Source organism: Triturus cristatus, chromosome 6, assembly GCF_964204655.1.
Source record: "Triturus cristatus chromosome 6, aTriCri1.1, whole genome shotgun sequence".
Taxonomy (NCBI): domain Eukaryota; kingdom Metazoa; phylum Chordata; class Amphibia; order Caudata; family Salamandridae; genus Triturus; species Triturus cristatus.
This window is the reverse complement of record NC_140589.1, coordinates 1,499,329,902-1,499,357,534: the sequence shown is the minus strand read 5'-3', so window position 1 is coordinate 1,499,357,534 and position 27,633 is coordinate 1,499,329,902.

Genomic DNA, 27,633 nt, shown 5'->3' with positions numbered 1-27,633 from the left:
TTACGATATATGCCTATGGTATGTTTATGAAGAAGCTGGGCATTCCCTCCTACAGGTATCTTATGGGGGGATTATGGGGCATATGTATCAAACGATTTTTTAATCGCAAACGCTGCGATTCGCAAAATAACAGCGTTTGCGATTAAAAAATTGGTAATCGGGATGTATGAGCCAAATCCCATCGCAAAATTAAGGAATTGCTAATTTAGTGATTTCTTAATTTTGCGTAAGCATTTAAGAAATCGCAAATTGCGATTTCTTAAATGATATGTAAAAAGCACCCAAGTTGTGCGAATTATCCTTAAGAAATCGCAAATTACCACCAACTTCCAGTTGGTGGTAATTTGTGATTTCCTTTCAAAATGCACTTTTTTGAATTTTACAAAGTGCCACGTGGCGCTCATACATGCCCTTATGGCATGTATGTGCGCCATATGCACACACATGCTCATTTCAGGGGTGCATCAGGGTGTCATCATGACACCCTTGCACCTTTGAAATTATTCTCAAATTGCGATTAGCAAATTGCGATTCGCTATTTGAGAATTACTTCCCCTTCATTCCTATGGGTCTCCTGGCCCATAGAAATGAATGGGCAGGTATTCCTTAATTGTGATTTCGCAATTTGCTAATCGCAATTAAGGAATTTTAAGAAATCGCAAAAAGTTTGCAATTTTTTAAATACATCCCGTTTTGCAATTCTCAAATAGCGATTCTTTAAAAATCGCTATTTGAGAATCGCAAATGGTGATGTTGATACATATGCCCCTATGTTCTGTGTTAGCAGGCTGTTTTGTCTTACACGAGAGCTGTGATACACGCCTCTTGAGCTTCAGCCAGGACTTGGGAAGCCACTTCATTAATCCATTTTCTGTGACTACTTACATTTTCAAGGCTATGCCTTGGATACATATCCCAGATACACACGGCTGTCAACTAACTTGACCATATGTACAGGCGTCACAGTGACAACGTCTCTCACGGACATCACTGTGTCAGTTAAACCTTGGGGCGCCCTACAGCGGTACTTGCTTTGTATCTTACTTGTTTTTACCCAAATTTGCACCTCTACATGCCTTTTCTCACATTCTCTCATTATACTGCATGGTTGGGGTACCAAGCTTTTCTTTGGGTCCACGACTTAGTTACACCCCTAATCGATGACGGTCTGCTCTACCAGGGTTTTTAATCCTTTTTCTCTCCCGATGTTTTCTCTTACCTACAGGTCGGACCATGAACAACACATACAGTAGGTAGCACCTAGGAGCACCAACTCAGTGTGGGGTAGTTTGTCCACTATATGTTTTCTGTCCTGATGAAGCACCACGGATCCTTATGACTATACCAGGTGTGAAACATGTTGACACCATAGCTGCAAAATCGGCCATGTAACAAAATCGGCTGAAAACCGGCCATGGCAGAGCTCGGCCGCACCCCCACCCCCTGGGGAGGTGGGGGTGGCCGAGCACTTTGCCAGGGCCGGTTTTGGTTCCCAGTCTGGCCCTGGTTGACACACTTGTGAAGGGACGACCATAGGTAGGTCCCCCCATGACTATAGGATACTTCCCCTATCCAGTCTCAACACACTGACTACCAGCGTTCCTAAAAACCCCAAGGTATCACTCACCTGTCATTGGTTTTTATCCCTGGAAGAGTGATTCCCTCATTAAAGTATAGTGCAGGTTCTCCCTTATCAGTTTTAACGTATATTCACACCCCACTAATCCACATCACATATCACCTCACTTGCACTCATCATACAGCAGCCTCTGAAAAGATCTCCCCCAAAGTGACACTTCGGGGGACCCGTAGGGCATTGCAGCACTGCCATATGATAAAGGATGACATCCTCTAGGGGATGTGTGAGGGCAACATAAAACAGTCCTGTTGACTGTCCCCATCCATGATCCTAGTCCGGGATTCTCTACCACTTGAGAGACCCTGCACCCTTCTCTTAGGAACATTAGCCCTTTGTTGAATCTTACATTCTGTTTGAGTCAGATCACGACTGTTGCAGGGTGACTGATCACATCCTTAATGGATGTAAGTACTGCACGTGGCCAAAGATGAGCTGGTAATCCCTCAATGAATTACAGGCATAATCATTACTCAAAGATCCAAAGAGGCCTTGCACATGGCCTCCCAGGTGGGAGAGAAAAAAAGGTTTTTTGGGGAAGTGGGGTGCCTGTCTTTGGAGCTGATATTACCCCTCCCTAGGTACTGGAATAAGGAAAAAGTAATAGGAAGTAATGGGATCACAGGTAAACAATTAAGGCACTAGGACTAATGTTCACCGTTCATGTCTCTGTACTTGTATCTGCACTGCACCTTTCGGTAGCTCACATTTTTCTGCGCTTTCCCATATTATCACTCATCCATGTCTGCACTAAGGCTCACACTTTTTGGGGTGCTGATCAGCTTCACCAGCAGAGGCATTTACCTATGCTGCTGCTAAAACCCCGATCCCTTTTCTGTGCTCATGTTCTCAGCGTAACATTGCTCAGTTTCTCTTCTCATGACATTTAGAGGAAATTTTAACATTTCGAAGTAATCAACCAATAACATGTGACATGACAGCGATTTAGATATCGCAGAGCCTTAGAAAACAACCACTCCCTGTAGAAAACAGTGACAGTGTTTCTGCAATTGAGCTGCAGCCGGGAGTCAATCAATTTATCTTTCTCTCTGGGACCAAGCATGACTGCATGCAAAGCTTTCTGTAAATGTTGACAGAGGAAAGGGCCTCTGACACTGCATATTGAATACGAAGACAGCTTTAATTACGAGGCATTCACGGACCACAGCGAAAGAAAACCCTACAAACTGACAGAAGGCAGGAGGTGTGCAAAGAAAGATAATCAGCTACACATCATGGGTCTTAGGGCCATATGTAGGTAAATTACATTTACCGATTCTTAAATACCGAATTTTACCGATTCGGTATTTATGAATCGGTAAATGTAATGTAGGTAAAATATTACCGAATCGGTAAGTGTCGGTATTTTAGAATCGGTATTTACCGATTCGGTAATGGCAACTGGCTTCCCATTCATTCCTATGGGCCTGGAGGCCCATAGGAATGAATGGGAAGCCAGTTGCCATTACCGAATCGGTAAATACCGAATCGGTAATGGGGGAGGCATCATCATGGGTGGCAGGGTGTCACATTGACACCCTGTTGCACCCCTGATTCGTCCATGTGTGCACATGTGCCGCACATACATGCCCTAAGGGCATGTATGTCTGCCACATTGCACACTTCAAAGTGCACAAAAATGCTTTTTTACACCTATTCGTCATTTACCATCAACTTTTAGTTGGTAGTAAATAACGAATCCCCACACCAACGACACACTCCCCCTACATCTCATTTCAGGATTCGGTATTTACCGAATCTGTAAAATTACCGATTCGGTAATTTTACCGATTCGGTAAATTACCGAATCCTGAAATGTGCCCCCTACATACCACAAGCCTAAATACCGGTCGGTAACGGGATATTTACCGAAAATCGGCCGTTACCGACCGGTATTAGGCTTCCTACATATGGCCCTAAATGTTTATTCTTAAATGTCCACGCTGGGGGTATTTAGCATATAAGCAAAATTGATGCACTATTAAAAGACACAACCTAATGTCAGTGTAAAATCGTGGTTTCAATTAACTCATTGGGTTACTTCCAATATCCAGTAAACAACTGGCGGGTTGCAATGACTCTGTCACTTTCAATCAGGATCTGCAAACTATGCTGTGATGACCTTGTTACATATTCATTTAATTACCTTGTTTTGTCAAAATAGATGGTTTGTTTTTAAAGCAGTATTGCTAAAAGCGAGACTGATTGAGGATGCAGTGGCCACCTGTTATTGGATAGTATTCTGGACATTCGTCTTTGTCATGTCTTGCTAGCCAGCAGGCATGTGGCTGTTGAGGGACAATATTGACTTGTTTTCTTAGAAGCCGTGCTCTTATTTCTCCTTTGTTTTATTTATGTGCCAGCAAGCCATTCTCCGATTTTTACTTTAATTGGCTTTGTGTTTTTTTCTACCTAAACGAGATTCTAGAAGAAACAAGCATTGGAAAAGCCAATAGATCTTGTAGTTACCAGGGGCGAATCGATATACTGGCTTTGTCAAAGCTTTTCATTTTACCTTTCCAACATGGCTGCCAGCCTGTACAGGCAAATGGTTGTTGTGCGTCAAAATGCAAGTGTAATTAGTAGGCCTGGACGGAGTTGTGACCCAAAAATTCTGCCACACTATGTGGAGTTCCGCAAGTAACGGAGTGCGTTTGGTCATGTCGTTCGCGTTGATCTTTAGCACCGGGTGTTTGTCCCATGCTGTTAAATCAACGCAAACAGCACCATGTGCAGTGCGCTGCTCCTTTCCTTGCCGCTCAAGTAGATTCTCTATCTGAGCGGCCGCTTTCTCAAAGTGAACAGAAGGTTTCTCAAAGTGATCAGTTGTGACCATCCGCGACCACTCGTGTTGAGAAATTTGACCACCTGCATTAAGATATCTCGCCAGGGGATGGATTTTCCTCACTCGCACTCGCCAACTTGACATTGGCGAGTGAGGAAAAAACTCTGGTACATTACGCGGAGCAGAGTTTTTCAGAACTCCGCAGATTGCGGAAAAATCTACAAACTCCGAGAACGGAGCAGAGTTCACCATCCAGGCCTAGTCATTACCATTCATGGCAAAGTAGGGAAGTGCATGTGTCTTGACTCATACGACACACATAGCCATTTTTAAAGGTTTAGGCTACTGTGTGCTCGTATACACGTGAATGTGTCATTTCTTACAAATTTGCTTACCTGGACACACATGTGCATGATGCATGTCTAATGATACGCAGTGGGTATTTAGGCTTTTTGAAAAAAACTCTCCTTTCTAGCTTGGCTAACATGAAACAAAAACAAGCATTGGCAATGGCAGTAGGACTGGCTTGATTGAGCCAAGTCATTCAAAGACAAAGGTGAACATGCAGAAGTTGTTGTGGTGTCTAAAAGTTGCATACATTAACTGATTCGAAATCTTTAAGACATGTATTATGTTACTAATAACCACACATCACCCCTGGGGCTCCTGGCATTATTGTGCCCATTGTCATTGGGTACAGAAGGACCTACTGAATCTGTGCATGCAAAATGCAGCTCCTGTGCTGAGAAGCATTTAAATATAAGCTGACATTTAGAGAAAGACAGGCGGGACAGGTATGATATATACTGTTATTTTTTTTTATATGAAATGAACAACACATGACACAGGCAACTTCCAACTAGAAGACTTTGCTATTCAGAAAACAGCATGTAGTCAGTATACTTATTGGAGAGGCAGTTTGGGGTGTATTTGGAGAAAACACTGGTCAGGGTAATTACTTAAGGGTTGGCATGGCCTATAACAATATGTTTTGCAGATAAGCTGATAAAAATGATGGAAAAGAAAATTACTCTGGGTGAATTTCATACCATCCTTTTGGGCTTGTCTTTGGCATTTGCAAACGCGAATTTCATTTGTTACCAAAAATGCTTTTAATAATAATGTGCAAAACCTAAGTTTAAATACTACATATGTGAAACACAAAATTTGGAGTAGGTAATCATATTTATATACGATAGTGCTAAGCGTGAAATAAAAGTGCTGATTTAAGTTGTCCTCACTGTCGATGCCATGTTAACTGATATATAGTGCATTAACACTGAAAGGCCTGTTTTTCACATTGAATAGTTGTTTGAGCACAATGTATTTCTCTCTTTGTTGCCGATGTTGTAATTTTCCAGAAGCCTTGTGTTAGCTAGTGAATAAGCACTTGTTTTGTATTAGACAACTGATAGTGAGGTTCACACTGGGAGGAGAGGAGGACATAGAAAGAATGAGTCATGAGAAGAACAGTCTGGAACAGAGAATGCAAACAATGTAATCTTCAAAGCCTAATATCTAAAGACTATTGTACCACTCTGGGAAAATGGTGAGTTTGCCTATTCCCAGGAGTTTGCTAAAAGTCTATTGGAGAACGTTGAAGACAATAGAAAATAATGCAGCAAAATTTAATATTATGTTATATTAATGCGTGTTCCTAGAGTAGCAGAATCCAGATTCCTTCCACAACTCAATGACTGGAGCCTCAACTTTGAGTTTCTAATATCTTTACTCAAGAGAGGCTGCCTTACTTAAATTGTATTGATTGTCTGCTGATATTAGCGCTGAGAATACTTTCCAGCTTATAATGCGCAGGCTTTATGCTTGTACATTGACTCTCTCATCAGAACACTCTATTGAGTATCTGACCTAACACCATTATTACAATATTAACTGTTATAATTAATATTGTATTCTATTTTATATTCAAATATGGATTGATGGATTATATTCATTTTTAAGGCTAAGATCTAAAGATGAATACTTAATGAATAAACAGTACAAAAATGTAAAATAATTAAAAACAAAACTCTTTAACTCAAACTAATTCTCTTTATTGACTGCACTAAAAGTAATTTATGATTTAACAAGTTATTAGGCTAAATGATTGCTCCTTACTTCTGCTTGTCGACGATCAAAAAAGTCCATACGACCAGTGGGGGGGATTATTTAATGATTACACTCGAAGATTAAGCTATAGAAAACCCCACTGTCTCAGCATCATAGAAGAGGACATAACAGATTTAATTCAGCCATTGTCCTTATCCTTTGGGACAATCCAGCCTGAGCATAACATACGCAATCCTAGACCAATTGCCGCCTGTTTGGGCCTCATTAGTGAGCTGCAGCTTGAAATGAATGACAACACTTTTTTTATGTGACACTGGAAGATCTCATGACAATTCCATGAGGCAAAAATGGAGTGATAACAACTGATTGCAGCATAGCCCTTCTGCATTGCTTCAGTGGAAGGGGGAGAAAGACATGTGTGCTAAAGACAGCTCCTTATAGCACGGCTGTTAATCCTGCACTTATAAAAGGACAGTGGCTGCTGACAGCCTATGGGCTGTTGCCTAATTTGTTCCTTCTTAGGAATCTGGCTTTGACCTCACACAGGTTCAAATCACAGTTACTTTAAAGCAACAGCTGCTCTGAGGAATCTGCAGGCTGTAGGAGTGATATAAAATCACTAGAAAATCTGCGAAATCTGACAAGTTAGCAAGTATGTCATGTTCATGTGTTACTATGTGTTAGACCTGTAATCCGTAGGGTGGTCTTTCCCCAGACTATTTGACTTTTGCCTTCCATTTTTCTGATTATTTTTGTTGCCCATAGGTCTCTGAGCCCTTTACCACTGCTAACCAGTGCTAAAGGGTATGTGCTTCTCCTCTAAACATTATGACATTGGTTTATACCTGATTGGCATATTTGGTGTACTGGTGAGTTCCTTGAAAAGTGGTATATCAGATACCCAGGGCCTGTACTTCAAATGCTACTGGTGGGCCTGAAGCACTCACTGTGTCACCAACACAAGTAGCTTTTCAAACCTGTCTCAGGCCTGCCACTGCAGTGCCTGTGTGTGCAGTTTACTGACACTTTGTGATGGTATTTCAAACTACTTGCCAAGCCTTAAACTCCCATTTTATTACATATAAGTCACCACTAAGCTAAATAACAGTAAAGGCAGGTTGCCATGTAAGTAAAAGGTAGAACATATACTTATATGTTTTGCATGTTCTGGTAGTGAAAATAACCTATTTAATTTTTCACTACTGTCAGGTCTACCCTTCTCATAGGCCAGCATTGGGGATTCCTAAATACACGTTTAAACTGAAATTCCTGATCAGACAGGAGTAGCTTTTTCATGCTTCATATGTTTGGAATGGTAATGATAAATCCTCCTTACTGATGAAGTTGAATTTATCATTACTTCTTTGAAAATGCCACCTTTAACAAGTGGACATTTCTCTGGACTTACTGCTCTTTGTGCCTGACAGCCTGATTCCAATACATGTCTGGGCTGGGTGACAGCTACACTTTCCTTTCTTGTGCATTCCTCATCTGCATTCTGAGCATTCATCTGCATTCTGATGGATCTTCCTGGATAGGGAGGCTTGGGAGTGGCTGACATTTACACTTCAATAGACAATGCCCTGTCCACACACAAAGGAATGATTACCCCCCACAGATAGCCTGGCAAACAGGACTGGGTTGAATGGGATCCTTGTGCACTTCACACATAGGCCACGCCCACCCGGTCAGGCCACGCCCACCCCTACCTTCCCGCGCTATATAGAGAGCGCTGACCACAAGCGCTGCATCTTAAAAAACGGAACCTCCTGAGGCTTGAGCCGGGAGTAGAGCGATTTTGCATATTTTAAATAGAAAGTGACAGAATTTCTTTGGTCTTTTAAAAACTTGCACTCACCTGCACCGAGCACTTCGCGCTTTCACGAGCCCTCTGACAGCTGAGATACAAGCTTCCATTGGCGAGGGTTTGTTTTGGTTTCCCTGCCGCCATTGCCCAGGACATAGGCCACGCCCACCCGGTCAGGCCACGCCCACCCCTACCTTCCCGCGCTATATAGAGAGCGCTGACCACAAGCGCTGCATCTTAAAAAACGGAACCTCCTGAGGCTTGAGCCGGGAGTAGAGCGATTTTGCATATTTCAAATAGAAAGTGACAGAATTTCTTTGGTCTTTTAAAAACTTGCACTCACCTGCACCGAGCACTTCGCGCTTTCACGAGCCCTCTGACAGCTGAGATACAAGCTTCCATTGGCGAGGGTTTGTTTTGGTTTCCCTGCCGCCATTGCCCAGGACATAGGCCACGCCCACCCGGTCAGGCCACGCCCACCCCTACCTTCCCGCGCTATGTAGAGAGCGCTGACCACAAGCGCTGCATCTTAAAAAACGGAACCTCCTGAGGCTTGAGCCGGGAGTAGAGCGATTTTGCATATTTTAAATAGAAAGTGACAGAATTTCTTTGGTCTTTTAAAAACTTGCACTCACCTGCACCGAGCACTTCGCGCTTTCACGAGCCCTCTGACAGCTGAGATACAAGCTTCCATTGGCGAGGGTTTGTTTTGGTTTCCCTGCCGCCATTGCCCAGGACATAGGCCACGCCCACCCGGTCAGGCCACGCCCACCCCTACCTTCCCGCGCTATATAGAGAGCGCTGACCACAAGCGCTGCATCTTAAAAAACGGAACCTCCTGAGGCTTGAGCCGGGAGTAGAGCGATTTTGCATATTTTAAATAGAAAGTGACAGAATTTCTTTGGTCTTTTAAAAACTTGCACTCACCTGCACCGAGCACTTCGCGCTTTCACGAGCCCTCTGACAGCTGAGATACAAGCTTCCATTGGCGAGGGTTTGTTTTGGTTTCCCTGCCGCCATTGCCCAGGACATAGGCCACGCCCACCCGGTCAGGCCACGCCCACATCTCATCCCCCCTGCCAGCTATAAATCATGTGCCTCTACAGGAAGCGCAGCGGACGAGCGCAGCGGGCGCGACGAATGCGCGCCGAAGGCGCGCATAAGGCAAGCTCGTCTGCGCTCGTCCGCGAGCGTCCGGGACCAGGGGCCAAGGACCCTGCGAGCCACTACACTTATACTTCTGCTGAACTACAGGTATTGCGCCTAACCGCCACGACGTGTCCACCTGTCCCTTATCACGCAGCTAAACGCATTTCTCACTTAGGTATAGGCAACTCTGCCTCCCTCACGAACGCCCCTGCTCCTGAGTACTCTATGCGCACGACCACACCCTGCTCCACCTACACGTTCAGGTGTATCTATCTTAACACCCGTTCCATGATTAAGCACCAATCTGATATATTTCTGCTACTCATGGACAAACAACCTGACATGCTGCTACTGACGGAGACCTGGCTCACTCCGGACTCACTACCGGATATTTTAGCTGCCCTACCTGCAGACTACTATATTCTATCAGCACTCCGCCCAGGCGGAAAAACTGGGGGAGGAGCAGCAATAATCGTCAATAAAAAGTTCCAACTCAGACAGCTCCCCTCTCTGCCTTTACCTAATACTGAAAACATAGTCGCCAAAATAGACACCCCCAATGGCTCACTTATATTGGTCCTATTATATCGCCCTCCCCAAACCATGGCTACATTCCCTTCCGTTCTAGCTCAGCTACTGGCACCATTGGTTACTAACCATCCTAAACTACTCCTGGTTGGAGATCTAAATTTCTGGTTCGACAACCTATCGTTGGACCCCCAAGCTGCAGAGATGAGCGAACTCTTCTGTGACCTTAACCTGACACAACACATCCACACCGAGACCCACCAGAAGGGCCACAGCCTCGACCAAATCTTGTCTCTGAACCTGCCCCTATCTGTATTAGACATAAAACCCTGTTGCTGGTCCGATCACCACAGCATAAGTTTCTCTTTCCAGCTAGATAAGATAACCCACTTTAAACTACAATCCAGCAAAACCATCAGGAAATGGTCCTCCATGGATATGCCAGCCTTTCTAAACTTCTTGGGTAACTCCCCCCCCCTCGACAGCAACAATATGGATGAGGCCGATAGCCGGCTCAATGAATGGCTCACTGAAGCAATTAACATCTATGCTCCCCTCACGCATCTCAGCTGCTCAAGGAGCCCGGATGCACATAAATGGTTTACACCCGAACTAAAAACACTGAAATTAGAAGTGAGGCAAAAGGAAAGAACCTGGCGCTCCCAGTACTGTCCACTGGCCAAGGCCGCATACTGCTCAGCCAGGAAGACATACCAAAAAACTCTACAGAACCATAAAACAACTTACTATTCATCTAAAGTCCTCAACTCTACCAACAAGTCAAAAGAAATTTTCAGGATTGTGAACGACCTTTGCAACGACGATAGAACTTCCCCCCCGGTAGTTCCCTCACAAGCGTTATGCAACTCCCTGAACGACTTTTTCCGTGATAAGATCTTAATGCTTAAGCAGAACATCTCTACACTCCCATCATCCGCCCCAGTGGATGATATCTATTTCAATCCCTCAACTTTACATTCCTATCCCCTTATTGATTTGAAAACTTTCTTGACATTATTGTCTAGAGTCAAATCAGGATCCCCTACGGATGTCTGCCCCCCCCATATCATGAAAGAAATTGGTCGAGCTATGCCCAACAGCATGATATCCCTACTCAACGACTCTCTCACGTCAGGGACAGTACCTAGCAGCTTCAAACAGGCCTTACTGATTCCCCTCACCAAGAAGCCTGGCATCGACCCGCTCGACCTTACGAACTATCGGCCCATATCTTTGCTACCTTTTCTATCGAAAATGCTGGAGGCGCACGTCACCAACTGCCTCTCTAACTTCGTGGAGGAAACAGAATATCTCCAACCCAACCAAGCAGGCTTCCGTCCTGGTCACTCCACTGAGGCAGTAATATTGGCAGTCCAGAACACCTTGAGGTCCAACGCTGATAACAACCTTCATCAAGCCTTAGTACTTCTAGACTTGTCCGCGGCATTCGACACGGTTGACTATTCCATTCTGGTCAACCGTGTCGAACAGGCGGGTCTCAGAGACTCTGCCCTAGCCTGGTTAAAATCGTTCATCTCCGAACGCACCCAATCGGTTCGCTTAGGCTCCTTTTCTGCCGCCAAGGTCAAGTCTTTCTGTGGGGTGCCCCAGGGCTCCTCACTATCCCCCTTGTTGTTCAACCTGTACATGCGGCCCCTCCTCTTTGCCCTGAGTAAGCACAAAGTCACTGTATATAACTATGCAGATGACTTACAGCTTATCTTTGTTCTCAATTCCCCTAACGCGGTGGAGGACTTCCAAGCCACCATGACCCTAATCCAGAGCTGGATGTCCTCAAATCACCTCAAGTTAAACCCAGGGAAAACTGAGTTGATTCTGCCCGGCAAGAGCGAAATCAGTTGGAGCCCTAACTTCTGGCCGTCGGACATGGGTCTTCCCCCTAAGAAATCTTCCACTGTAAAAAGCCTGGGGATAACCTTCAACGGGGACCTCTCGCTAAAATCCCAAATTGGTACCGTGGTCTCCTCTGGATTTTTCCAACTAAGGAAAATCAGGAAAATCGCCCATTTCCTCACTCCCTCCGCCTTAATCCAGGTAGTCATGGCCTTAGTCCTCTCCCACATTGACTTTTCTAATAGCCTATACCTAGGCCTACCCGCAGGACAACTCAAAAGACTACAGTACCTGCAGAATCAGGCCGCTAGGCTGATCTGCAAAGTACCCAAATGGGAACCTATCAAACCAGGCCTGGAGAGTTTGCACTGGCTACCCGTGGCTCAAAGAGCCGAATTCAAAGCCGGGTGCATTATCTTTAAGGCTCTACAAGGCAAGGGACCCCTATTTATCAGACAGCTGATCGGTAGATATGTCCCCTCACGGAACCTAAGATCTGCCCACAAAGACCTTTTAGAAGTTCCTCGTTTCAAGAAAAAACGACAAGGCGGCAGCAGCTTCCACTTCCTGGCAGCCACCCTATGGAACTCTTTACCACTAGCCCTCAGACAGAGTAAAGACCTCCTTGCCTTTAGAAAGGCTTTTAAAACTCACCTCTTCACAAAAGCTTACCCGAAATAACTCTTCCGGCAGACTCACCTCTTGTTATGTTTTTTATCTTACCAGCGCCAAGAAGCCCTTGGGCGTACGCGCGCTTTATAAACTTTTAATAACATAACATAACATAATAACACAGCTCCTTTGAAGTCACCCCTACATCACATCAAAGGCACCTTTGGGTGTAAGTACTGGGTCTCTGACTCCGTAAGATCATACATTTCTGGATCCGGAAATTAACTCTGTCAGAAGGACTGATGTGCTGCGTAAAGGACTCCACTGGAATGCTTTTCTGGAAGGACTGCTTTTCTGCTTGTTACCCTGCTGCCTGCTGCACCCTGACTCTGCTGGAAGGAGAGTTGGATTCTGCCTTCCCTCCAAGTGATCTCCAAGGGCTTGCTGGCTTGCCTCTTGTTTTTTAAAGTCTCAGGGACACAAAAGACTTCCTGCACTTCTGCTGGTGCTGCTGGACTATGCATTCTGTGAGTCCTACCCTTGCCTGAGGTGCCCCCTCCAAGTTCTAGGCCTCATAAGTTAGTTCTGCAGCTGATTTCTACAAAAACCAATGCATTGCATTGACTCCCTTCGACATGGAGGCATAGGCTGCTTGACAACAGCGGATCCACAGTCTGCATGGGTCGATGACGACATTCTATGCGGCTTGGCAACGACTCATTGCATTCACTTCAATGGAGCTGGACGATGACACAGGACCCTTTTTGCGCGGCTTGACGACAACGCCGTATGCTGTTGACACTTGCACCAGACAAAGTATTTCTTCAGCTGGACCTGTCTGTGTCCTGTACCCGGCCTGCCCTCCATCGCTGTTATCTTGAACTTTGGTTTTGTACCGGTCCCTCGCAATCTCAAGTAACCTTTTCACCACTACTGACTATTTTTTCATGTAATCTTTAAAAATTCATATCTCGAATTCTACTAATTGGATTTTTGTTGTTTTTCTCTTAATTTGCTCATATGAATATTCTATATTTTTCCAAACCTCTCTGGAGTCTTTTTGTGGTGTATTCATTGTGTTAGTGTGTGTGTGTGTTGCACAAATACTTTACATATTGCCTATTTAGATGATCCTGACGGCTCTGTGCCAAGCTACCAGAGGATGAGCTCAGGTTATCTTTTAGTATGTATCTAGCTTTCCATGACTAGAGTGGTGGTTCCTTTCTGGCCTGGGTACCTACCTCAGCCAACCAGGAATCCCATTTCTAACACTATGCTACACCTTAAAGGCAGAATGATACCTGTCTTTCCAATGTATCTGTCTCTGTAGACAAGCACTCTTTAAAGAAGCCCAACTTTCCCCCAATTGTAGGATGTTTTTAAGGAAGTAATTGTTATATAATAAAGGACGAACGATAAAAACTACAATCAAGTCTCTCATCATTAAATGGATATATGTATTATGGGAAGCTGAATTGATGTGATACTTTGTTTTGTTCGAATTATAATAATTAACACTACGTGATTCACAAAATAGAATTACATTTCTCTGGTGCAGGGTCATCTTTTAGTATGTTTATGATGGTTCTGTAACTGTCTTTGGGATGCATATGGGTCACATCCCAGACCTGCTGCACCGAGGGTTATTTTGAATATAAGAGGCAAATCAATTAGTGACATCTGGTGCTATTTTTGTCAGAAGCTCTGACCCTGATTGTTGTTTAATTTAGCCAACTTTCCCCCTTCTCTTCTCATCTTGAAGATTCCAAAAGTACAGCTAAATCAAGGATCAAAAGCAGGAAGGACGGTGGTTCAAATACTGTTAAAGAAATGAACTTTCTATAGAATGAACACTTGTGCTATGGACTAGTCTGGTTCCAGTATTGATAATTGCAGCATTAAGGCTTCCTGTATAATTTGAACAGTTACAGAAAGGTACAGCATTAATCAGGTACACTGTTTCTGTAGAAATTTAGGAATTGCTCAGAGATTATGAGTCTGATAGACATATTTTAGGAATTATGTATAGCACAAGAAAATGTACTGTTTCTTTTTCTTTTTCAGAACTGATTTGGAAAAAAAGTGTGTATAGATTTATTGTTCCTCTGACTACAAACTCCCTGCTGGTGGCTGCTGTTTGGGACGGCAAACAAAAAGAAAGAGTAATTGCCACATAAACCCAGAGATATGAGTCAAAGCAGCATTTCCAATGGCAATCAATTTATAAACCTTCAGATTCAAGAGGCTAGAAATCAGTAAGTTAGGTTTATTACAAATATAAATGTGCAATACAGAAAGCTAAAATATAGTTAGTCTCAAAAGCAGTCAAAATGCATAATAAATCGGTCACAGGACGTAAAGGTAAGACTCAGACATCATTGCAATTAAGACTGACCGCATTTAAATTGATACAGCATTATCTTGTCTTGTGGCTCAGTGAACGAATGCGTCCACTGTAGGGGGGAAACATCCATTACAACTCAGTCATTACAACGACTTACCTTTACAATGCAACTGCCTTTACATCGCATGCCATTACAACGCATGTCACTACAACTCATGCCATTACAACTCATACCATTACAACGCATGCCATTACAACGCATTATAAGGTAAGTAATGGAGATTTTTTTAGTTTTAGGGTGGGTATGGGTTTTGGGGTACATGGGAATAGTAATTTTTACCCCCACACTATCCTACACTTTCCCCACTGTTGCACTCACTGGAGTGGGAATAGTAATTTTTACCCCTACACTATCCACTTACCCTACTGTTGCCCTAAAAGTATTATGCGTTGTAATGGTATGCGTTGTAATGGAAGTGTTGTAATGGTAGTTTTTAAAAATGCATTGTAACGGCATCCGTTGTAAAATCATGCGATGTAATGGTAGTTGCGATGTAAGGATGGCGTTGTAAAAGCATGTGTTGTAATTTCTTGCATTGTAACGTCATATATTCCTGTAGGGGCCTGTGTTTGACCTCATTGTCACAGGTTCAAATCCTGGCGGGTTCACTCACCCTTTCATCCTTCTGAGGTCGATAAAATGAGTACCATTGAGTTGGGTAACGATAAACATCTGTTATTCAGCACCAAGATACCTTTGGGCGAACGTTCGCTCATAGGCTCAGAGAAAGAGCACACAGATACTCAAAATTATGGCTTTCCATAGACAAATTCATAATGGAAACCAATAAAAATCACACAGTCAGCATAAGGTGAGCGAATGAATCACATGTTGACAAATCAAAATGCAGAATTAATACAACATCATATAATGCCACCACCCTAGCACTATCCTACTAAATGAATAATAATAAACTCCTTTCTCATCGGAAACGGTAGTACAAATCTGGTTACATGAAAGTCTCATAAATGAATAGATCCATAGTGAAGGAAGAAGGAAGAGATATTGGAGATAGATAAATTAAACAAAGAACTTCCCCTGAGGTTCTCCAAGAACAGCATGTCATCAGAAAGCTACAGTGCACATTGTTCTGTGTGTGGTGTCAATGAGACATTAAAGTATAATGAAAACATGGCTACTCTAATATCCAATATGGAGTCAAAGCCTTGTTTGGTCTATTGCCAAGAATACAGACTTCTGCACATTGCAGCATTATAGTTTCAAATGGAAAATGTTCATGTCACTAAGCAGATATGGCAGCAAGGGTACCGGCATCCCAAATGAAATATTTATTTTAGTTTCCAGTGACAAGAGAGTGTTGTATTTGAGGGAGATGGCATAAATTGCTAACAGGAATAGTTTAGCTCTTAGGAGACACCTTTGCATGCAGGGGAATGGGGAACTGTGCAAACTTTCACCAATCAAGCAGGATATCTGTCAGCGGTCACATCCTAAGCCATTTCACAGCTCCTTGAAGAGCAAGATTGACTTCAGAGGCACTCCTAGTTAATGCTACCATTCTCTGGGCAGCCAGAAATGCCCCCTGCACATAACCCACTTCTCCCCTGCATCTGCAACACACTGCCAGCACTGACCTGCCGAGTCATCACACTGCTGCAGCCTTCACAAAATCATTGTAATAAATGCCCTGGCACCGAGCAGCTCCTGCATCCATTTACTCTTCCATCCTTTTCTCTGGCCGCCCGTGGTCCCTGACACCCCTTCCCCTCTGTTTTCTACCACCAAACCTCCCCTTCTCCCTGCCACCTGTCCACTTCCCATCTCCTGCGCCGAGCCCATGGCGAGAACCTGTCAGCTACTTGCGAGGACCTTCCGTGGACTCCAGCGCGTGTTCGTAGTGCATTGTCAATCTTTTCACTGATGCCATTTGTCCAATAATTTTAGAAGTTCCAGCCACATACCAAGCAGGCCCATGGCTAAACATATTCATTCTGGCAGTTGTATGGGAGTGGATGGTACTGTGTAATATGACATATGACTGCAGCCTTGGAGGCACCCTAGCCAATCCTAGTGCCCCATGCAGAAATTGGAAATGATATTTCGTTGTTGAGCCCACATGTGGTTTCGTCCGATCTGCCCTCTCAAAGTCTGCAGGAGTTGCCCAGCTTGGAGTGAGTGGGATTTACTTGAAACTTCATCTGAGGTGAGTTTGTAACTGACCGAGTGGTGACAGCCTGTTCCTGGCTGGGCTGCTGCTGTCCTGGACAGGCCTGCAAGGGTGAATACCAGTAAAAAACACTCCGCTATGTGGCGGAGGCAGAGTTTGTGCTGCGCTTTGCGCTGCAAGTGCAGCGCGGAGTAGCATAACTCCGCGAGCTCTGCAGGTGGAGCGAAGTTTGCCGCCCACCCCTAGTCAGAGACTCAACCCAATGCAGGTTAGGAGGGAGAGTATTCCATAATTCGGCAGTGAAAACAATAAAGGAGCTGCCTCCACAGTGGAACTTCAAGAATTTAGGGATCGGTAGGAAGCAGCTGTTGTTGGACCTGAGTAACCTCTCTTAAGTATAAGGAGACAGTCTGTTTGACAAGAAGCGGGGGACCTCCCTCAAATATTTGTATGTTCACTTATGAGATAACTGGACAATAATGATATTGAAATGTGCTGCACAATTTACGGTTAATCACATGACATGCAGTATGATTTGCTATAATTTGCTTTCCTTACTGCACAGTTTGACTTTCTCACTGCATAATTTTGTCAACCGTCCTTCTTTACGTTTCTGAATCCAATCAAATGTTGAATCGTCTATTAAAAACATGAAAACTTGATTTACACTTTTGTAGAATGTTATGTTCCGCATGACAATGAAAAGAGTGAGATTCGCTTAATGTCATACTGCTAAAAAATAAAAATGCATTTTGGGAGAGTTGTTTGGTATGAAGTTCAGGTGGGTGGTTTGCATGTCTGTGCCTTTCAAACCTGGCTGCTTGAAAAGAGCTGTGCTGTATTCTCTAACTGTTGAATTGTGTTGTCACATTGAGTGCTAACGGCAAGTTGTTAATGCCAATGCATTACATTGTGGTTTTTAACATGCAACTCTGTACATTTTATGTTTGATTTGAGCAACCCGAAGTGCAGTAATTATAACACTGATTTAAAATGCATTAGCATTGGCACTCCTATCGTTACGAGGAGATGGATGCAATATTTAAATTGTCTAAATTGACACATTGTTCTTTTGCAATTATAATTTCTATGTAGCATCAGTTTTACTGCCAACACATTGTCACTAAAACGTATCAGGGGAACCCATATTTACCTGCTATTGCTATGGAAAATGTTAAAAAAAAAAACTTGCATTATCACTGTTGGACCAAAGGCAGCTGAATTAGGATGTTGGTTTCAAAGATTAACATATTAAGGCATTTTAACTAAAAGTCAAATTATTCAAGAAATGAGTTGTTGTCAAAAGACATTGCTCCTCATTCTCAGAAATTATAGAAGTGTCTTGGGCCTTGTGATAGGCATTGTAATCACCAAGATTCGAGTTATCATCTAGGTTCCAGTTATCACCAGGGTGCCTTGGTGGTGAAAACTCTTACAAAAGAGCATAAAGTGACAGCAGGGGCTCTCGCTGATGGGAGTCTCTTGCAAATAGAATTTGTGAATGTCTGATGGACAGGTAATAATTTTAATCAAGAGTATTGCCATGCAAACCAGGTCTCCCTGCAGATTCTGCCTCATGATAGTTGTGGTCGTGACAGGCCCTCAAACCCAACTTTGGGCTTCATGACAAGTCTGGCGAACCACGGACCGCTAGACTCACAGCGGCGTGGCAGTGTTGCTCTTCTGGCTGCCCTATTAGAATTAGTGTGGTTGGACCACCATTGCCCCGCCGCAGCTGCCTGGGAACTGAAGTTCCCTGGCAGTGTTCCAGCAGTCTTGAGGCTGAAATATGCTTGGCGGGCCGCAGTGGTCCCACCAAGCATTTTACTGGTTTCCGCTCTGCCACGGGTTTCATGGCGGCTCCTCCTCCATGAAAACCATGGTTGGGAGGGCCCCCTTCTGCCTCAGGACCATGGGGTGTCTACAGGGGGCACAACATGCCCCCCCCCTTTGTGCATGCACTCCAGTTCATGAGCAGCATGGACTTTACAGTCCATGCCGTGCAGGAACTGTTTCTGGCGTTCCCATTGGGAACATAAAAAAGCACAACTGACATGAGAAACGCTTTTCATATGGAGGGTGGCCCAACCACGGGTTTAGTGGTGTGGCAGCAGGGCGGACCCGGCGCTGCACGGTCAAGCTTGTAATCAGTCCCTTACTCTTTGATATTTATGCAGAAGAGGATCCATTTTATGAAGATTTTAATGCACGTTGTAAATTAATTAGATCACTGAACTGCCCCAATCAATAAACGTATTTCTGTAGTTTTGTTCTTAGGCCTACAGTGAGGTTGTTTTGTAGCATTAGAGGCCATTATGCAGAATATCATATTCTTGAGCCTAGGGGGGAAAGTAGCACTGCCCTGCGGCCGCTCCCATTTCTGGACAACACATGGTGCATCTTTCCCTATCCAGAATATAAGTTTGAAATCAGCTGTTGCCGTCTGTGAAAAGCAAATGTTAATTACATTCTCCTTTCGAGCTCATAATACTTCATATACCTCATTCTACATGGTCTTTGACATTTTTTCAAATAATTTGGATATCTGTGGTCTAGCTTTGGTTTATTTTTTAAGAAATTAACATACATGCATAAACACATATCATAGAGTAATAAAAGGTAAATAATTATTTATAAACAATTATAAATTAATTATTGACAAAAATAACTAACTAAATATAATATTCAATGAACATTAAAACTCCAAAGAAAACATAAACAGCATATAATACAAAATCGTGCACTATTTTTCTTTTTTTTTAAAAAAACACTTTAATTGTGGGAATTGCATACACTATTCGCAGTCCAGTTCAATTTACATTGGAAAAAGTGCATCTATTTAGGCGAGGTTGAATTCAGTCTTCTAACTCCAATGCAACTATCAGTGAAGAAAGTGCATATATTTAGGGGAAGTAGATTTACTATTCTAACTTCAGTCCAACGAACACTGGTAAAAGTGCAACTCTCCTCTAACTAAATTAGAGGAACATGCATTGGTATGAGGAGGGGGTATGGGTTCAGATTTACTATTCTAACCCTAGTCTAAGATTGGAGAAAGTGGAAATATTTGGAGGGGACAGAATAACTATTCTAATTGTTGTCCAATTAGCATTAGTGAAAGTGCATATATTTGGGGGGTTAGATTATTAGACCTCATTCGGGGTAAAAGGAGTAAGTAGAGGCTACTGGCCTCAGCTGAGGGGGCTGGGTCATTTGCCCCTGGTGTCCTAGGGTCTGTCCATCCTACTATGGCTCTACAAACTCAGCCAAGTACAACTCCTTCAGCACTTGACTCACAATAGTAGCAAAGGGGAAAATTCACAGGCTTATCTTATCAGGTAGGTTAGCGTGGGGGTGCAACAAGCTCATCACGCAACAACCAGCCAACAGCATAATAACCGATTGTCTAATCTAGCGCTTGTCTTTATGAAAAAAGAAAGCACTTTCATACCTTTAAGACACAATAATACACACTAAAAAAACGGATACTATGAGCCTTCATCGCAGGGCCACTGTACCTGGTGCAGGGCCACTGTATCACAGAGCAAGAATACCCAATGCTCACCCTCCTTCACAAATATATGACTAAGGCAAGTCTGTGGCTAGCCTCACGTAATGGTGCAGTGCCCCCACCCCAACAATGCAGAGTGGTGCACTCAGTTTTTCGATCTCTGTTTTCTCACCCAATGCAAATTCTTATGGTAGGTCTCTAACAAGGCCCCAGCACCTGTGAGTTCTCAACCTACCTTCAATTGGGGAAGATTCACTGATCATGGTGTGAAAGCTCTGCACTCCCATTGCATGAGCAGATGCTGGGGCCGCACGGCTAAGTCGAGTGGTGGTTGCAGTCAGGATCGCAGACTGTCTTCGGAATGTTAGCTCTCCTTTGGCGGTGGTGTGGCTCTGAAGTTCCATGCACTGTGTGGTGAATCGGAGGCTCAGCTGAACAGGTCCCAGGATTTAAGCAACAATGCAGTCTGCTTTGGGTTATGATTTCAGCAAGCAGCAGTTGGACCACTTTAAGGAGCTTTTTTGTCAGGCTGCAGTGATGCAAGCTGTCAGCACATTGGGCAGCAGCATTGAGGATGGCAAAGAAGTTGACTGCTCAGGCACATTGTAGGCAAACACTCAAGGCTAGCAGCTTAGGTTTAAGTGGTGCAGTTCATGTGGGCACATTTGGGCAAGTGCCATGTTCAAACTGCTTCAGAGTCCATTAGGTCACATGTCAGGCAAAGTGTCATGGGCTTGTAACTTTAGTGTCTGTTTGGGCACATTGCGGGCAAGCGCCATGGACATGCAACAGACAGACTCTGTCATCACACTCCACTTGGGCATATTTCAGGCAAGCGCTGCAGATCTTATTCTTCAGGGAGGCTGACAGACTGTATGGGAGCAGAGCAGTCACTCTCTCAGGAGTCTCTGGTGAATGGACCTTCACCTCTGGGTCAGCTGCTTCTTGTTCAGACTGTCAGATAGTACTCCTGCATGGTTAACTCGCTCCTTCCTTCTGCTCTCAGGCAGGGTACTTCCTGATGATCCAGGACAGGGAAACAGCTCTTCCTCCAGATCACACTCCAGGTGATGTCCCTTCACATCTGGGAAGATGACTGTCAGGTAGACACCAGCTCTGGTTGCACAGCAATTCTTTGGGTGCTCTGTGTCACATCCTCTCCTTTGTCAGAGAGAACTTGGAACTGGAACAATAAGTTGACCTACAGCTCTCACTTTTAAACAGATACAGCAGACAGGGGCTGTGTCTTTTCTGTCTACACTTTCAGAACCGGTTTGTGTAAGTTCTCCTTTCATGCATCCTTCCCATTCTGACCTCCAGACTCAGCCTTTGTGTAGTGAGGCAACTCACAGCAGGATCATCTCCAGTTAGGAGCACTCACAACTGAGGCACAAAGAGATGTGAGCATGTTGCACCAATCTATCAACAACCACAATGACAGTGATCAGGAAGAGAGACAAAAGGCTGGCTTCAACTGAAGGACCATCACACTGTGAGCATCAGGGATCCCAGTACCACCAACTTCCACCCTCACTATATGCTAAATGGCAGTACTCAGGAAGACTAATTAGCAGCTTTTTGCAGCAAAATGTCCTTCATCAAATTTCTAATGGAAGCTCTGTCTCCTCTTCTCCCACTTCAGTGTGTGGGTCTCTTGTCTCCATTCTTAAGGATGTCAGCAATAGATTTACACTATCTTGGAAAGTAAACTCACTTTAATTTTGTGCACATAACCAAAATGGAACCCACAGACCTCTTTTACTCCGGTTCACTCACACACCTTCCATGTATGTATTGAGCAGGCCACACAAATACACACAAATATACAGAAGTTGGAATCTTAGCGCAAGGATTTGGGTCAGCTTGTAGCAGCGCAACTTTACACAAGATGTTCATTATGCTCCCACTCCTGTGACACAAATAGAGAGGTTTGGTTACGACTACTGATTCCCTAAAACATGATGTGCTGCAACCACCGCTCTACATGGTAGACCCCTGTTGCCAAGGACAGTGTGGTCAAATGTACTATTTCAACTCCACTTCAACTAACATTGGGGTAAACAAGTAGGTTACCATTCTCAATCCAGTACAGAAAAATGGGTTAAGTGCTTATAATTCAGAGAGCACATTTACTATTCTAGCTCCACTCCAACAAGAATTTGGGTGAGTAAACATAATTGGGGTGCGGTATATTTAGGATTCTAACTACAGTCCACCAAACATTGGGTTAAGTACATATAATTGCTGTGTGGCAATTAATAATAAAACTACATTTCCCAAAACTCTATTTATTTAAAACCTATTTGTAAAATTTTATTTCAAAATCCAATCCTACACATGCTAATTTCCAAGTAATTTAAAAAAAAACCTCTTATTAACAAAAATATTAAGTATATTCACTATTAATAATGATAATAATGACATTAACAAAAAAGAAATCTTACTAACATTCAGCATCATAAATATATTGAGGGCCTGATTACGAGCTTGGCGGTGCAGGAGCGGGGGAGCATGCCACTGCCCCACTCCCGCACTGCCAAACTCAACCGCCCACCAGATTACAAGTTTCCTCGTAGACTGGTGGGTGATCCTTAGGTGTTCCCACAGCGGTGCCTTTCAAAAAGGCACCGCAATGGGAATGCCAAAGCAAGTTTCTGCACGGGATGGACTGTTAAGTCCATGTCATGCAGGAACGCAGCACACAGTTGGGCTCACCATATGCCCCCCTGCACCAACGGGCCATGAGGCACTAGGGGGCCCTTTCCTCACCACCACCCTAAAAAATACAGTCTCACTGCCTTGGTTAGGGTTGCAGTGAGAACATTTGTAATATGCTTGGTAGTGCCGCAGTGGCACCGCCAAGCATATTTCTACCTCAAGACCGCCACGCCAGGGGTCACGGATCCCTGCCAGCTGGTGCAGTCCACATACTGTCCGTCCACCGTACTCCTAATACGGCGGTCGAATCACTGGTGTGGCTGTCCCCAACCGCCATCACACCTCCAAATCGGGTTCGGCGGTCAATCGTAATCAGGCCCTGAGTATTTTAAATATTATTTACTGAATGTTAATTTAGTGTTTTTGAATTATAAAAAAAATCTTAGAATATCTTATTTAATGCAATTCCATATAGTTAAATTAATTTAAAAAGTTTATTATAAAAACCTAAAGATTAACTATTATTTATTTTCTTATTTTGAACACTACATGGGCATGGAGGAGGGATAGGGAGTAATTTTATTTTTATGCTTTTGTTTGGCTTCTGTGTGCCTTTGAAAAGCCTAAACACCTCAAATAGAAAGTAGTGGTACGAGAAAACGGTTTGAGGAGGAAACTGAGTTTCTTTTGTGGCCAACTTTTTCACTATAATGACCTGAAGGGAAGGAACGGAGCAATATGGTTTTCCTTCGTAGATTTACTACTTTGCTCTTCCACTTGAGAGACAACAATCACTCTACATCCATGCTACGTTTATCATTATGAATGTCTAATGGTGTTTAGCAATTGTTCCATGCCTAAAACTGAATTTTGTGATCTTGAATATAGCTGATTAAAAAAAAACTTTAGCAAATAAGGGTTTTATGAGGGAGATTCCTGCATACCAGTATCTTACAGGCTTGAGAATATAGCAATTCAGCTATTAATGTGCAATGTCCAACTACACTTAGGCAGTCAACTGAACTGTGATGTATTATGGAATAAAATTATATTAACGCTATGAAAAAAATAAGTGCAATTGGCATAAGGCAGAAACTATCCAAAGTAGCACATGCCTTAGTTGTTCTTGATTAACTTGGGCATTATATATGTGAAAGTACAAGCAGACTTGCCTAATTGAGAGCATTTCAATTCAGCAATCTAGTGGGCTGTTGGTCAGCAATGGCAGGGTAGGTGGTTATACAGTCCATTACTTCTCTCCCAGTCTGCTTTGGTGAATAAGCTTTACTTTGTGGAATCCCGATACCCGGCATTACCACCCACTGAAAGTTTTGTTTACTGAGATAGACTGTATTTATTCCTAGTATTGAACACTGCTTTATTATTATTGTATTATATAAAAATAAACATGTCTTGTCAAAGCCCATAGGTCTTGCAATGTTTGTAAACACAGGCATTCACAAATGCTAATTACATGCACAAGTTTGTAAAGCCTATAGTATTGTCTTTGCTAATGCTGGGTAAAAATTAGCAAAAAGGGTTTTGTGTTCTGTATGTAGTGCATATCGGAGATACAGAATGTGACCAATAGTGTGGGGTTTGAGTGTACTTTTCAGATGTAAAATTGTTCCAATTACATTTTAATGTAAACACTTCCTGGTAGGCAGAATGATACACCAAATAGCCAATAGCATGTGACGAGAGAGTACCACACTCCTTTGAATGGAGCCAAAGCCCACCCCATGTATATTCTAAAAAATTTGTAATAATAAGTCTACCAGACCATGGTACTGTCAATCTCCAACATGGGCACATTGAAGACAGCAGTGTCTCACACTAACATGAAACCATTCCCAGTACAAATGCATTAATCTCTCCTTACTCCCTTTCAGGTACCATCACAGGATGTGTGCCATGTTGAGGGCTGCTCCCTTGAAGAAAAGACTGTACACCTCCATGCCAATTTACCTGGATTTTGTGCTTGAGCTAAAGCTTTAGAAAGGGAGGCAACACAGTTTGTTGGACTTGGCCCTTTCTGCAGGGTCATCTCCAAACTTTTTTCCTTCACCCTTCTGTTTTCTGAACCCGTTTTTGATGGCGTTCAGGACTCTGTGGACATTACCACTGCTAATCAGAACTTGTGCTCCCTCCTTAGAACATGGTCATATTTAATTCATTTGTAAATCACTGATAAAGTGGTTCTATATGTACCTTGGACCTGTAAATTGAATGCTACTAGTGGGTCTGCAGAACTGATTGTGCCTCTCACTTAAGCTGACCTTTAGACATGTATCAGGCCTGCCGTTGCAGCCTGTGCGTGCAGTTTTTAAATTGCCATGTCAACCTGACAAAATAAACCTTTTTGCCAGGTTCAAAATTTCCTTTTTAATACATGAAAGTCACCTCTAGGGTAGGCCCTGGATGACCCTGAGGGCAGGGTCCAGCATATTTAAAAAGTGGGACATGTACCTTTTAGTTTTACATGTCCTGGTAGTGAAAAACTCTTACATTAGTTTTTCATTACTGCAAGGCCTACCTCTCCAATAGTTTAACACTAGAATTACGATATTACATTTAATAAGCTGTAATTTCCAAATGGGAACAGGTAACCAGTTTATGCTTGATGTCTTTGGAATTGTAATGAAAAATCCTAACACAGCGGTAGTTACCTGCCACTAGATAGTGCTTCCTGGCAAAATCCTCGCCTCATCCACCTCACAGAATAATAATAATGCTATAAAGTGCACTGGTTACACCATGCGATGTGACCCCGTGCTAGGACAAGAACCTCTTCTAAATCTGGGGCACTATACCAAGAAGAGCATAGGCCTGGACAACAAGAACCAGCATCCAAACCTAGCCTATGATAATTGAAACAGCCAGGTTTTAAGCCTCCAACCAAAGATCAGCTCAGATGGTACCATCCTCAGGTGGTTAGGCAGGAATTTCACATCAGTAGGGATTATGGGCAATGTAATGCACCGACGTGTGAGCAAGCAGGAACCCTCTCATGCGTGTCCCACGCAGTGGTAATGAACCTGCGCTATAGAGCACTTCCTGGCAATGTCAACGCTTCCTCCAACTCACACCAGCAGGGATTATGGTCAATGTCGTGCCCAGATGTGCCAGAAGGCAGAAATCCTCTTATGTATGGAGTAGTTGGCTCTGTAGGAAGAGGGAAGGGGGATGACAGGAGCTCCCTGGATACAAGCCTCACAGCCTTCTAAGGTTGCCGCTTCTGCGCACCGATGAGACAATGCAGTCACACCTAATGTGTGATTTCCATGGGGGGGCTACTTGATCCTGAGCCTGGGTCCTACCCCACATCTAGGGCCCCCCAGCGGGCTTATCACCTGATCTTGTCTTTGGGGGTGCAAGTTCCTAGTTGTCTTTCTGCCTTTTCTAGTTGAGGGCACGAGAGCCAGCAGTCAACTAAACAACAGCAGACAGCCCACTTCAGGAGGAAAGGAGAGCGGCTGGGCATGGCACTGGAAACAGCAGCAGCAAGGAGGCCACGTGGGCAGGGAAACACCGCAGCAAGCTGGAGATGCCAGGAACAGAAAACTAACCACGGGGCCATGCAGCCCTCCCACTGTGCTCCGTACCAACACAGGCTCGAACAACGGCTCCAGCATGCCACGCCGGCTGTGGTTACACACTCCTGCTGTCCTGCTATTCTGCTTCCTGCTCTGCTCTACTGATGTACCACGTGATGGCCCAGCCCAACCAGTAGATCTCCCACCTCGTTGCTCTCAGATCTTTGTTTTATTGCTAGTCCATCTTGCTAGCAGCAGAATACACACAGATCTAATTAGCTAGTGCATAGACAACCATAGCAAGATATATATGTGTGTATATATATCTATATATATATATATATATATATATATATATATATATATATATATATCATGATGTGCTGGATGCATATAGATCATTAAGTAACTTGAGTCCCACAGCATGGGCCCTAAACCAGACTGCCAGTAGATACACTTGCCTTGCAGATATAATTGGTTAGATACCTCAGAGGTCAATGTTATGATTGTGATTAGAGACCTGCTCTCCCCCCGCAGCTCCGCTGTTAAGTGCCTTCTCTAGGTAGGTGTTGAGGCCCTCCTCCACCTGCAGGCACCTTCCTGTGCCTCATTCCTGGTGGTCCAGTGAGAGAGCCTTGCTCTTCTGCTGGCCACTGCTGTCCATGTCTGCCTCTGTGCCCCCTTAGGCTTTCTTGTCTCTCTTGTGCCCGTGTGCCTCTTTCTCCCCTTCTGCCTGCTGTCTCCATTTTTCTGCCTTCTGCCTCCGTTTTCTCCACGTTTTCTGCACCCTCTCTCCTTAATTCTTCTATTTTGGCTTTTTTTCCCCTCTGTTCATGCCCGTTGCTGCACCTGTGCCCCCCGCCGTTGCTGGTTTCCTGCCTCCTGCTTCCCGCCTTCCAGCTGTGCTTCCCGCCCCCTCGCCTATTTAATGGCGGCCGCTGCGACGGACTGCGA